General features: G+C 35.7%; 1 protein-coding gene across 1 annotated transcript in view; it reads left to right on the top strand.

Moving 5' to 3' along the window:
• The window catches only part of LOC145687184 (uncharacterized), a 50856-nt gene that overhangs the window by 18503 nt on the left and 17774 nt on the right, over positions 1-14579 (top strand). The window lies entirely within an intron of this gene.

The raw sequence follows: 14579 nt of genomic DNA, 5'->3' as shown, positions 1-14579 counted from the left end.
TTGTCAGTACTACCATTATAATTTCGCATTAGCCAAATGTTAAATTCAAGATTACCCTACACTTTCTCTTGAATTAACATCTGTAAATATCATTGCCTAGGGTTATTAAGCGAATCTTCAATAGGTGTAAATTGAAATCACCACTTCTCCAGAAGAGCAACATCAGCATGGCTACAGTATTATCCTTTGTATTTGCCCTTGAACTTACCGCGCTGAAATGACAACTATCATGCAACAAAAGATGTTTCGGGTGTGTTCAGATTGAAATTTCTTGTTCATAGTTTTAGTTTGTATTCATTAGCAGGAGTTCCGCGGCTCTTTTTTATGCCTGTCACGTAAGAAGCGCATAACATGATGCAAAATTCATGCAAATAATTACACAATTAATTATTATTATGATTTTTTTTTTAAAAAAAAGAAGTTGGATGGATACCTAGACGTAACGTAATTTAACAGTTTTTAACCATTTTAATAAGTTACAGAATATCACTCATTCACGATTAGCAGTAACCAGTCATTATATTTTAATAATACATGATTGGTTAATCAAAACAAAAGAAACAAAGTATGTTCCAATTTCACTTTTATAACTGAAGAGGGTATCTATTGTTACAAATTATGGGAACGTCGGCGTGCTACTGATGTTGTAATAACGTCCAACGTGGAATACGACATAGTAAAATATGTTTGTGTTGTTTACTACAAAGTTATATGTCACTTCGTAAATTGCACTATGTACCTGTGCCATTATGCTGCCAATGTCTAGCTTATATGCAGATTAATAGCCGATTGATATTCTTTTGTATTAGCCTGTATTATTTGTATTGAAGTTGCAAAGAAAGAAAAAAAAAGAAAAAGATTGCAAAGGGGCGGCGATCATAATTTAATAGGAGTAAAGGTATTTGCCTACTATGATATCTAAAATTGATAAATACGATATATACGAATATTAGTTTCTTTTCTGCGTATGAATACATAATTGAAACTCTCAACGACATTTAATACCGCCACCATTTTGGTGTTCAATCCAATTGATTTACATGGTAGTCATTATTCCGTTTTCTTGAAAATAAATGAGGGTTTAATGATCTGATTTTACTAATTTCTTCTTCAAAACTATTGAAATGTCCTCTTGTTTACGAAATTTAATTTATTTGATATAACATTTTAATACTTGTAAATGAAATTTAATTTAGAAATAATAAATTAATGCACAATACGAATTCATTTGTACAAAGCCGGTAACGGAAGCAAATAAGTAAAAATCAACCATTAAAATTCCCGTTCGTTTTTTTTAATAGAATAGCTTTTTAGAGACTGAGATATTTGATACGTTAAGTAACAATAACAAATTACGTAATAATTAAAAATTATAAACAACTAAATGTAGAACTTGATCATATTCTTCATTACAACTAGTGTGACCACCGCTAGTATTTTAGTATTTGATCTAGTACCTTTTATAATATTTCAGTGTTCTAGTACGTTCACCAACAAATCTAGTACTTTTCTTGTCCTCTTCTTTTCTCATGAATACATTTGGGAGAGAAAAAAAAAAGTATCTCATGAACATTTGACCATGTACGAAAATTTCACTGTTAAGGGTGTTGGGAGGAAACATTTATTTCTATTGATATTTTTGCTGTAACTTATAGTTCATTGTATCGGGGGAAAAAAAGAAAATACAAAAGTGCCAAAGAACGAAAGTTAAGACTAATAAATGACCACAGTAAACAATAATTATTATATATTTGGTGATCCGTTCAAACAGGAGGCTATTAACGAATTAAAACGCGATTTTCTCAATAAGTCCATTCTATGATATTTCTTGTTTTCTCCCGACATCCTCTATATTTGTCATACTTGTGTTACATTAGTGGTTTTGTAGTGAGTTCTAATACGACAATTAAGCACTTATTCCGCGGATTTTTAGTTTGGGAATGTAAAGCAAAAATTGGGAGGGTGTAAGTGGTTTGCAGAGTTTGTGTCGAATTCTGACTGTAAATAATAATAATAATAATAATAATAATAATAATAATAATAATAATAATAATAGTAATAATAATAATAATAATAATAATAATAATAATAATAATAATAATAATAATAATAAAGTTGGGGGCTCTTTCAAGAACGTGGGAATCATTCCTCATCCCAAAGGGAACGGGAAGCTACTGAACCTAATAATTATATATTAATATCGTAAAATGTCATAAATAGGGTGAAACGGGAGCAGATAAAATTTTAGTACTTTTTCCTCATATCTAGTACTTTTTTCTTAGTACAAAATATTTTTTCTGGGTGGTCACTCTGATTACTAGAAACGCGAGAACATTACAAACTCATAGGATATAGTATTGTATAATAACGACTAACGAATAAGTTATTTTAAAAGGGTTGCTTCCTCGTTTGGGGTCTACATTGGGATACAAGTACTAGTATTATTCTCTGTAATTAATTTGTAGTTATTTTTCAAATCGTAAGAAAAGACATGGCAGTCAACAGCTATTTTCAAGCTTCAGGGAGATTTAACAGAGCATGGAGAAAATTCCATTAAAATTTTCCTACGGTAGCAAAACCGTGTTAGACATAGAGTTGGTGGACGCGGGTGGTAACTTTGGATAGGTCTGGGTCCCCTGACAAAGTGGAAATGTCATAGTCATACATCGGGCATGGAACCTAAGGCTAAACAAATGAGGTCCCGAAATTTTGGCCTGGCTCCATTCTACTCGCCTGTTAAACATAGAGTTGTTAGACGCGGGTGGTGGCGTGTCAAAGGTCTGGGTCTCCTGAACACATCGGTGATATCAGAAATCGGGCCCAGACTCCGAGTCCTTAACAGAGTCCTTAAATTTTGGCTTCGGATTCCTTTTATTCGCCTATTAAACGCGGTTGGTGGCGCTGGAATGATCCCGGTCCTTTTAGTACATCGGTGATGTAAGAAATGGAACCCGGGACCCAGAAATGACGTCCCAAATTTTTCTGCTCGGGTCCTCTCTATTTGTCTATAAATATTGAGTAGTTGGACGAATTTGATGGTGTTGGCAAAGTTCTGTTAATCTGAGCACAGCACTAATGTTAGAAATCGGGCCCGGCCTCCAAAGTTCTAGACATTTAGTCGAAGTTCTGGTCTTTTCTAATTGCGTATTAAATATGGAGTTGTTGAACGGGGCTGGTGGCGTTGGAAAGGCCCGGGTCCCCTAAGCATAGCGGTGATGTTAGAAATCGGGCGTTTGCCTCCGAAATCCAGAGATGGGGTCCCAAAATTTTGACCTCGGGTCTGTTCTATTTCTCTTTTAAACATTAAGTTGTTGGATGTTGGTAGTCGCGTTGGAAATGTTCAAGTGCCCTGAGCACAGTCGCAACGTCAGAAATCGGGCCCGGACTCCGGGGCTCCAGAAAAGGGGCCCCGAAGATTTGGGCTGAGCACCGTTTTATTCACCTCTTAAACATGGAGTTGTTGGATGCAGGTGATGGCATTGGAAGGGCCCGAATCCTCTCAGAACAGCGGTGATGTCAGAAATCGGGCCCAGGCTGAGGATCTTCTCAACACCACCACTCGCGTTCAACAAGTGGGACGCGGTGGCTCAGTGGTAGAGCGTTCACCTCCTGTGCTTGGGGTCCCTGGTTCGATCCCAGCTCGCGCCGTGTGGACTTTGTGGTGGACAAACACCGTGCTCGTGGGTTTTCTCGGGGTTCTCCCGTTTCCTCCCACTTTCTCCATTCCACAATTTCACTCATTTCTCATTATCACCGTCTACTTTAGCCTAACCTGGATAACCGTGGGACGTTAAACTCAAAGATTTCATTTTCGCGTTCAACAACTCCACGTTTAATAGGCGAATAGGTAAGACATGAGCCTAAAACTTCAGAAAGACTTGAGCCTAAAACTTCAGAACTCAATTTCTGGGGCCGGGCCTCATTTCTCACATCACCGCTGTGCTCAGAGGTCCCAGACCAGAACTTTCCAACGCCAGAACCCGCGTGCACTAACTCCATGTCTAACACGGCTTCCGTACCGTAGGAAAATCGGCTCTATGCTCTTTAATTTATTAAATAAATCTGCTTACATATTTAAAATACTTTATTAATTTTTGTTTCTCTGATTTCAGATATTTGCTTTGAAGGAAAGATATAGATTAAGTTGTTTTAGATTTCAAATTAGATCGTTTCAGGAATTTCGTTCATTAAAAGTGTTAACAATTTAACACTGGCAAAAAGGGTGTTAGGCACTAAATGTGGCAACGACGTGGAGCTTATTTCTGTAGAAACGAGGTTTTAAAGTAGTGCTTGGCGATCAGTGGTGTCAATTTAGCCATTTTTGACTAAATCTAGCATATTTAGAGAAGCACTTAATCACAGAAATACAGGAAATGCTTATTGGCTGAATTATATCGTATTTTATAAAACTATCTGGCCAAGTTTAGCCTTTTTAAATTTATTATGAAACGTTCAATTAATCATATAAATATATTCCCATTCTAAAATAAAACACAAAAATTATCTAATATTACTCAAATTTCCATAAACAGTAGAAATTAATGATCATGCCCCTTCGCCGGAAATAAATTGTGTCTACGGTACTGTGACTGTCTATTACGCAACAACCTCATCGCGTGATGCTTATTTTCTCTCTCTCTCTCTCTCTCTCTCTCTCTCTCTCTCTCTCTCTCTCTCTCTTGGCGTTCAGTATCTTGCCAGCCGACTTAAAGGGATAATAACTGTAGTTCTCTGGTTGGGAGTAGGGGGAGGGGGTCCATTGTTGAGCAATGGATTGTTGCTCGAGTCCAGTGTTTCTTTTAGAAACTATATTCCTGGGGGGTACACTTCATATTCCGGGGAGCACTGCTGGTACTATTCTATTTATTATTATATTATAGACGTATTATTTTGGTCCCCTCCGGAGAGGCAGTGCCCCCTAAAACATCTGGAAGAAACACTGCTCGAGTCTAATTTAAATTGCTTCTGGGCTAATGCAAAGAACAAGTGTACTAACCTGCAACTGCACTTCCTTCTCTTCTCTGACTCATTTCAGTTTTGCTCCATATACTTAACGCAACGTTAACTTCAGTATTTTTTCAGTAAATCAAATTTCAAGTTATAGGTTATATTAGTGAAGAATCTTAAGAAGAAATCCAAACTAAAAGAATAAGTCAAGTAAAAGGGAAAATGTTGATCGGAATTCTCTCACTCAGAGAGAATGTTTGGGTCATCAATTTGGCACTTCGGCTGTGTTAAACTTGCAAAAGTGGAAGAAACCCTTCCTTATATCTCAAAGCATAGAGGTCGCTTGATTTTAGAGAGAGACTTGGAATTGAAGTTTCAAGTCTTTTTAAGTCTCAACGAAAGAGAATAAATAAATTCTAGGCTTAAAATGAAGCCGTCAGTCAGAGCTCAAAATATTAAATACTCAACAAAAATCATCATTTAGGCCAGTGGTCTTCAACTTTTTTCGTATGGCGGGCCATTTCCATATTCATAAAAGACTGCCAGGCCGCACGGTTCCGGTCAAGTTCACAAAGTAATTGCTATATATATATGCTGTTATTCAGTAATAAAAAAAAATACTGCTTGTTCTTTCACATTAAACATAGGAGAGATCACTGGAAAGGAGAGATTATTGGCTCGTTCCAGTCAATTCTTGACTACAGGTAGTTAAAGTTTTTTTTTCTTTCCTTTGGTTTGGATACAGTTACTATTATTGCGGAAATGGAATTTACGGCCTTGTACTTCTAAAAATGGGAACAATAAGAAAGGGGGAATGTAATGTTGTGGCAGAATGGACATTTCCACTGATTTTTTTTATTGTTCTAAAAAGAACTTCAGAGCTAGCTGATTACGGAGAACACTTCCTTTCGCTCATGCGACGATTCTATCCAGTGGAAATTTGCGATTGAAAACCGGTCTGCTACTCATGCGCAACGACCACCATGTTTGTACCAAATTTCACAAAATTAAATCCCCACGTTAAGCGGGTTTGCATATCCAGACTCCTAACTATGAAAACATTTGCGCTCACTCCAACCTCAATCATATCACGAATTCAACCTGTTTTACGTATGTTATTAGGACATAATATCGATTGTGATTTATTCTAAAAACACTTTTATACATTGCAAGAGCTGTAACGTCCAAATATTTACTGAGAACTCACAGTCGTATCGGAATAAACAAAAGCGAGTATGGAACAGTAAACTGCTTTCAAAAGAGGCAAAAGAAGATGTGCAAAAGCATACAAAACGGTCGAGTGGTTTGGGTCGATACACTATCAATTACATGTTTTTGTGTTCAAACCCGGTAGTAAGTTGTTTCTTTTTTAAGTGCCTTCCTATTTTCATCCGGAGGCTGAAAATATTTCTTTGAGTAACTCATTGAAAACTTTTTCTGTTTCAAATTCGATTAGAACGGAACATTATATGAATTGCGAATCTTAAATCCATAGCTACAAAAAAAAAAAAAAAAAAAAAATGAAGTATACTCACTACTCCATTATCCTCTGATTTGTAACGAAAAACTATTTATAAACAGTGGTGAATTCAGAAAATTATCCTCGGGGGGAATTTCAATATGCGGGTGGAGGGCAAACATTGGTAGTCCACATTGAACAGGATCGAATATATGGTCCTGAAGGCGGAAATTTCTTAGCTCGAGAGGGGTCTCAAATTCTCCGTCAAATCACGTCCTGAAAGCATCATTGCTTAAAAGCTTTTCATAGCAAATATAATATTACACTTGTTTCTCGTTTTACATTTAGAATTGGTAAAATCATAACTTACAGAGGATTATAATAAAAGCATAAAAATTACAATACTAATCATGTATAAATTATCCTGTAAGTTACCAACTTTGGGTCAGATTAAAACTCAAATATTTGTTTTCGGATTGCACTTAGAAGTAAGTCCTCTCTATATAATCCTGATTGGAAAGCCATGTATAATTAATCAATATTTATACAAATATTTTTTTATTTTACTATTTTTACTATTCAATATTATATACACTTCATTTCCAAAATCAAAATCTCGAAAATGTATATTGTACGAGTGCAGATTCGGAAATAAATGATTATTTATCATATATATATTGGTCTCTATTCGAAATTCTATTTAATAGAATCCGATAAGAACACAGACAGAAACATTGAGAAGAGGTGAAAAAAAATAGAGAAAAAGGTGCTGTACCCGGCGGAGACTCGAACTTAGTTCGAATAGTGCTTTATAAGCCGAACGCCTTACACCACTCGGCTATGGAAACAACTTGTGATTGCAGCAAAGGCTTCGAGTAGTAGTTCTTATTACAGAATAACGTTTTCTATTGCCTAAAATTTAAACCTAATTTACTTTGATATAATATATCTATTAATTTGTTTCATGAACACGTTTTCGTTACTTTGATGAATGATGTATGTTGTTGATATAGATTCTATTACACGTTCTTTCGTAAATATTATAGAAAGTATCAGGGTTATTTATGATCTTTCATGGAAATTGACTGGCGCATGCGCAGTACACAGACAGTTCAATTGGAAGGCGAGGAAGGAAACCATGAACACACTGTTAGAATGTTTCCCTCACAAGCAGTAGTTTCCAACCGAGGGACGGCGGGACGCACTTCCTCCTCCTGGGGTTGCGTGAAGGGTTTACGAAGTCCCTTCATTGTGTTATATTTCTTGAATGATTATGCACAATATACAGTCACATCTTCTACACATTTGGAAGTGATAAATCGTAGTATAAATAAATCGTCCTCCACACACAGTGATTGTTGTTTTTCCAAGATTATAAACTGGAACACTTTTTATTTCAATAGAATATAAAAGTTTCCATGGGAGGGGTTACAACCCCCTGGGTCTTTGATATGTCACCGTCTAAACTATAACTTTCAAGTTAGAATCGAAAAATGGAGACATGTGACCTACTAAATATATTTTTAGTTCATTATACATTTTCATAAATAAAATATCCACAATTACAATGACAGTAAATGCTATGTAATTATTGTAAATCTTCGTACTTTCATTTTCCCTCTTTCTTCTCAACTGAGCTTGAAAAATGTAAAAATGGGAGGTTAAGAATTTCAAATATTACGTATATTTTAGCGTATTACGAAATTATAATTAATAGAATCCGGCAGGATCACAAACAGAAACGTCAAGAAGAAGTAAAACCAAATATTACTGTGGTGGGATTCGAACTACTCTTGAATGGTGCCTCAGAATCTCTAGCCGAATGCCTTAGTCCACTCGGCTAATGTCACAATTTGAAAATACAGTAAGCGTGTTTCGTGTTCAATCTTTTGTTACAGTATGAAATTTATTTTGTATTTTCTGAAGTTTAAGCCTATTTTGGCCTGATGTAATAGTCTGTTGAAATTGTTTTATGTTTACGGTATTCTTTACTTTGACGAATGATGTTGTTAATATAGGTTGTATTACGTATTCGTTCATAAATATTACAACAATTGTCAGGATTATTTATGGTCTTTCATGAAAATTGACTGGTGCATGCGCAGTAGAAACAGAAAGATGCACTTTACCGACATTTGTCATACACGCCAGAACGAAAATTTCTAACAGGTTCTGAAAATGCCTCGCTCTAAAGGTTGTGGAGAACTGTCTGTTGCTCTGAGAGGCCGAGCAAAAATGGGACAAACTGTGCCTCAGATTGCTAGAGATCTGGGATGTGACAAGAAAACGGTCAAGAAATGGGTTCAGCGACATTAAGAAGGTGGTGAATGGTTCAGGTCTCGGTCAAGAAGTGGAAGGCCAAAAGTGACAACTGCAGCTCAAGATCAAGCTTTAGTTACAGAAGTAATGAACATACCTCTACGCCACACGTCAATCCTCTTGGACAAAGCCAGAGAATATAATTGTTCTCACGAAACAATAAGAAGAAGATTATTGGGGGCTGGTCTACACTGTTCAAGACACGCTAGGAAGACTCTCCTGACAAACTCACAAGGCCAGACGAATGGAATGGGCACAGAATAACATAACCCAACCTCAGTCATATTGGGACTTAGTCATCTGGACAGACGAGAAGGTTTTCAAGTCTAACCAACAAGGCAGAGTTATATTGTATAGACCGCGCGGAACCAGGTATGCTGAACAAAATATTATCATAACTTCTTGTTCAGGACGAATATCAGCACACTTTTGGGGATACATGACGGCTGCTGGTCCTGGAGATTTGGTTGCGGTGCCTGAGAGAATGAACAGCAGTGTTTACATTAATATCCTCGAAAATATGTTGTTACCGTTCTTAGAAAGAAACTTCCCCGAACAGGAATAATATATATTTATGCATGACAACAGTGCTGTTCACACTTCCCGGCAAACACGAGAGTGGCTAAGTGAACATCCAGAGTTAATTTGTATTGAGTGGCCCCCTCTATCCCCAGATTTGAACCCAACTGAACATCTCTGGGCCTACATGCTGCAAGAATGGGAAGAGAGACGTGAAGACAGAGACCAAACGTTTCTTCAAAATCATGTTATGGAACTGTGGCAACATTTTCGTGACACACCGTCGTATTGCTCGAGACTTGTATCTAGTATCCCCTCCAGACTTCAAGAAGTTACTGACTCTGGAGGTGATTACACGAAGTACTAGTGTGTTGTTTGTTGTGTAAACATTTATTTAAGTTTCATTTATTTATTATATTTTTTCAAGAGCAATACTTTCGTTCTTCATTCTTTTCTTTTGCTTGTTTACTTATTAGTTCGTTAAAACGTTAAGGAAGAGTAGTATATCTTCAAAAAGAATTTGTGAATTTACTTTGAACGTTTCTAAGAATACATTTACTTTTTTTTCTTACTCAATATCATGCCCAATATTACTTTCATTTCAGTTAATTAATAACTTTATTTTACATCTCGGATAAAAGTAATATTGCCTTTTTAACGATGTTTTTCCTTTTGATTGTGTAATTTCTAGTTTCATTGAATTATCTCAATTCGAATGAATAAATCACATTTTGTTTATTGTCCCTTCCTTAGCTAGGTTCGAATTCGAGAACAATGTGGTGTAATTTACGTTCTTTATTCTTCATATTGTGCAGTAATGACAATATTAATTATTTTTCATGAGTCCAGTTGATCAGTGAGAACTTGGACAAACATTAACCTGGTGATTCTTTACGCAATGACAAGAGTAAAATTCATTTTAGCTGTTCTTTATACTTCACAGCGATGAAACATTCTAACAGCGTGTTAGCGTTTCCTTCCTCGCCTTCCAATTGAACTGTCTGTGTACTGCGCATGCGCCAGTCAATTTCCATGAAAGATCATAAATAACCCTGATACTTTCTATAATATTTACGAAAGAACGTGTAATAGAATCTATATCAACAACATACATCATTCATCAAAGTAACGAAAACGTGTTCATGAAACAAATTAATAGATATATTATATCAAAGTAAATTAGGTTTAAATTTTAGGCAATAGAAAACGTTATTCTGTAATAGGAACTACTACTCGAAGCCTTTGCTACAATCACAAGTTGTTACCATAGCCGAGTGGTCTAAGGCGTTCGGCTTACAAAGCACCATTCGAACTAAGTTCGAGTCTCTGCCAGGTAAAGTACCTTTTTCTCTCTTTTTTTCACCTCTTCTCAATGTTTCTGTCTGTGTTCTTGTCGGATTCTATTAAATAGAATTTCGAATAGAGACCAATATATATGATAAATAATCATTTATTTCCGAATCTGCACTCGTACAATATACATTTTCGAGATTTTGATTTTGGAAATGAAGTGTATATAATATTGAATAGCAAAAATAGTAAAATAAAAAAATATTTGTATAAATATTGATTAATTATACATGGCTTTCCAATCAGGATTATATAGAGAGGACTTACTTCTAAGTGCAATCCGAAAACAAATATTTGAGTTTTAATCTGACCCAAAGTTGGTAACTTACAGGATAATTTATACATGATTGGTATTGTAATTTTTATGCTTTTATTATAATCCTCTGTAAGTTATGATTTTACCAATTCTAAATGTAAAACGAGAAACAAGTGTAATATTATATTTGCTACGAAAAGCTTTTTTTTTTCTAGCTATGGATTTAAGATTCGCAATTCATCTAATGTTCCGTTCTAATCGAATTTGAAACAGAAGAAGTTTTCAATGAGTTACTCAAAGAAATATTTTCAGCCTCCGGATGAAAATAGGAAAACACTTAGAAAAGAAACAAATTACTACCGGGTTTGAACACAAAAACATGTGATTGATAGTGTATCGTCCCAAACCACTCGACCGTTTTGTATGCCTTTGCATACGTTCTTTTGCCTTTTGTGAAAGCAGTTTACTGTTCCATACTCGCTTTTGTTTATTTCGATACGACTATGAGTTCTCAGTAAATATTTGGACGTTACAGCTCTTGCAATGTATAAAAGTGTTTTTAGAATAAATCACAATCGATATTATGTCCTAATAACATACGTAAAACAGGTTGAATTTGTGAAATGATTGAGGTTGGAGTGAGCGTAAATGTTTTCATAGTTAGGAGTCTCGATATGCAAACCCGCTTAACGTGGGGATTTAATTTTGTGAAATTTGGTACATCACAGGTCGGTACAGGGGAATAGGTCTGCGCCGATCACTAGGGAAACGTGTTAGCAGTGATGCCAACCTGTGGGAAAAATCCCATATCGTGGGAATTTTTGACCTTACTTTCTCGGAAAGGGATAATAAGCAGCATATGTGGGATTTTTCGGGAAGATCGAAATTTACGGCTTATTCATTTAGATATTGTAAAAAGTGACTAACACAGAGAAATTTAATTTTTAATATTATAGCATGGTTTTAATTAGTATAACGTGGGAAATTCACACGTAAAATGGGATTTTGTTGCCTCTCGACATGGGATTTCATATTGTTTCAGGTTGGCATCACTGCGGGTTAGCGAAAGATACGATGCATGTTTTTCAAATATGTACGACTTTGCTAATAACACAAAAAATAAGACAAGTAACAGAATTTAAGGTTTATTTAAAAAGCAAGCTATTTATTTATTTAGTTATTTCCAATTATTGGAATATACTTGAATATCTTAGAACAAAGTTGAAGTGTACTAATTTGCTATATTATTGGCATTGTTTGCAGCCTGAGGTAAGAAACTAATTAATATTTTCATGTTTCGGTCACCGACCGACCTTACGAAGCGAATTTTATTATTCTTAAGAAAAAATCAACAATATAAAAGTACAGATTGTAGAGGACTAATTTCTTAAATGCAAGTCCATCGTGGATTCGATAGTTATTCGCTTAGGGGGAAGCCCAAGGAAATTAATACATGAAAAATAAACATTTCTCCAAGTAAAAATAAACTAAATTCTTTATTGAGTTCAACACAAGGATGCACAAACTTACGATGATAATTATGTTCATGAGCATTCTGATAATTTACCAGTGCTAGTATCGAACTAATTTACACATTAGCAATATTATTTCATAATAATATCTTCGCGCTTACTGTCGTTTTCTTTAGCCCATGGAACATACTCGTTAATTGTTTATATTAGCCCTGGTCAATGTGAACATTTACAAATGGCTGAAGTGTTTTGAGCACATGAGTTAACATTTAAACCAACAAATAAACAGATGTGGTATCACAGTAATGATAACAAACTAGTTACAGTGGCTTATTACTAAATAAAATAAAATGAAATTTCTACTTTTATGTTCCACGAATATGTTCTGTAGGCAAAGGGGGACAGATGATTAATGAGAGTTTATAAAAATCGGTGGAATGGTCATGTGGGAGAAACGGCTGAATAGAGAGAAAACCAACGATGTTGTCCACCACAAATTCATATGGCTTGAATTCGAACCAGGTACCCCTCACACTAGAGGTGAGCGCTCCAGTATTGGTGCACTGTGTCCTTTGATAATGAATGTTTATGATATGTCATGGCGAGTAATGAACACAATATTCTGTTCCAGTGAGTGAAACAATATAAGAGAAATCAATCTAGTGGACGAAACTTATCAAAGGCTGAACTCTTCAAACTTTTTTTTTTACCTCAGAACACAAAACGCAATACTTTCACGACATAATCTTTTGAAAATGTACCACCATATACCAAATATTAATCATCTCAGAGTTGAGGGCAGGCTTGTAACCACAACAAAAATGTAGGGGGGCGGTAGAAGTTAGGGGCGGCTAATCCAACCATATTATAGTTTATTTGCAAGCCTGCCTTGTAAATTTTAGGGGGCAGTGAAAATTTAGGGGGGTTGCCTCCCGTGGATACGGGTTTTTTGAAATGGAGAAAGAATATAAATAAACTTATGTTTGTATACTTAGAACACTATTTCGTCTGAGATTATTGAAAAACAAAACAAAAAAAATAAATAACACACAATGAATTTTTGTCAATATTCCTCTTGTTCAGGCTCGAAAAATCTTGGACGCCAGGTAGTCAAGGCGATTGGAAATAGGAGTCTGGCTCCTAAATAAGTTAAATCAAAAATAAAATTATGAAGGCCCATGTATGAAATCGTATTATCATGGTGCCTAGGTTTGAGAACCGGCGCATAGCTCACAAGAAAAATTCTCAAGCACTTACTTTGTTTATGATGGTCTTTCGGCGGCCTGTCTGTCTCTATTCGCTACAGCTTTCTTCAGCTTCAAACCACCGCGGTGACCAAAATAGGTCTTATTCACACGTTACGCTTATATACGGTAAGTGTATTACTTATTTTGCCATTTTTCCTTTCACTATTTTACTAAATTTATTTATAGTTTACAGTAAGAAACTGTAATATTAAAAGATTCTCTGAAGCTTCCAATGCAACTCACAGAGCGATACGGACCTGTGATGTCACGCAAAATCTGTGGCTATGCTGCCGTGACGTAAGCAGCTCATTTTTCCATTATTTGAAGCGTTGTATCTCCGTAACGAAGAAATATTTTTCTGAGATTTTTGGTATGTGGTATATTGAAGACTAGTTCTACATGATGCTGTCTTTAAGTTACAACCTTTGGTTAAAAAGGAAATGTCCATTGTCTGGAAACAGTTAAAATCTTGGCTCGGTCCTCCTTTGTATTTCAATTTAAAACATAAGGTGGTAGCTTCTTAGAAGTACAACGGTGTAAATCCAGTTTTCGCATCATAAGGAAATATATTTGAGGGAACAAGCCAAACTTGAACTATCCTGTTGTCAGGAATTGACTGGAACGAACCAAGGTTCTCATCTTCCTCCAGACAGTATACCTCAAATAATGTACAGGATGGAAATATGTGGCCCGGCGAGAGTCATAATAATTCAAAAAATTATCATTTTTCTTTTACCAGTTTGTCCTAAACGGAAGAAGGTGATGAAATGTAACTTACCATGATTACAGGTAATATTTTAGTGGGCCGCGGGTTGAAGACCCCTGATTTAGGCTATGATCCGATATCAAAATATTCCCATAACCAATTTTTAAATATAGCATAGGATGACACATTCGCGGTTACACAATCTCTAACCCCCAACCTGGCATCACCTGCAGAATATTACTGTGTTGTCAAACTTGTCATATTTACAAATTCCTCATCCTCCTTCAGGCAAGAAGGAAGAACT

Source organism: Thermobia domestica, chromosome 6 (assembly GCF_964235325.1).
Source record: "Thermobia domestica chromosome 6, izTheDome1.hap1.1, whole genome shotgun sequence".
Taxonomy (NCBI): domain Eukaryota; kingdom Metazoa; phylum Arthropoda; class Insecta; order Zygentoma; family Lepismatidae; genus Thermobia; species Thermobia domestica.
This window is presented reverse-complemented; position numbering and strand designations above follow the sequence as displayed.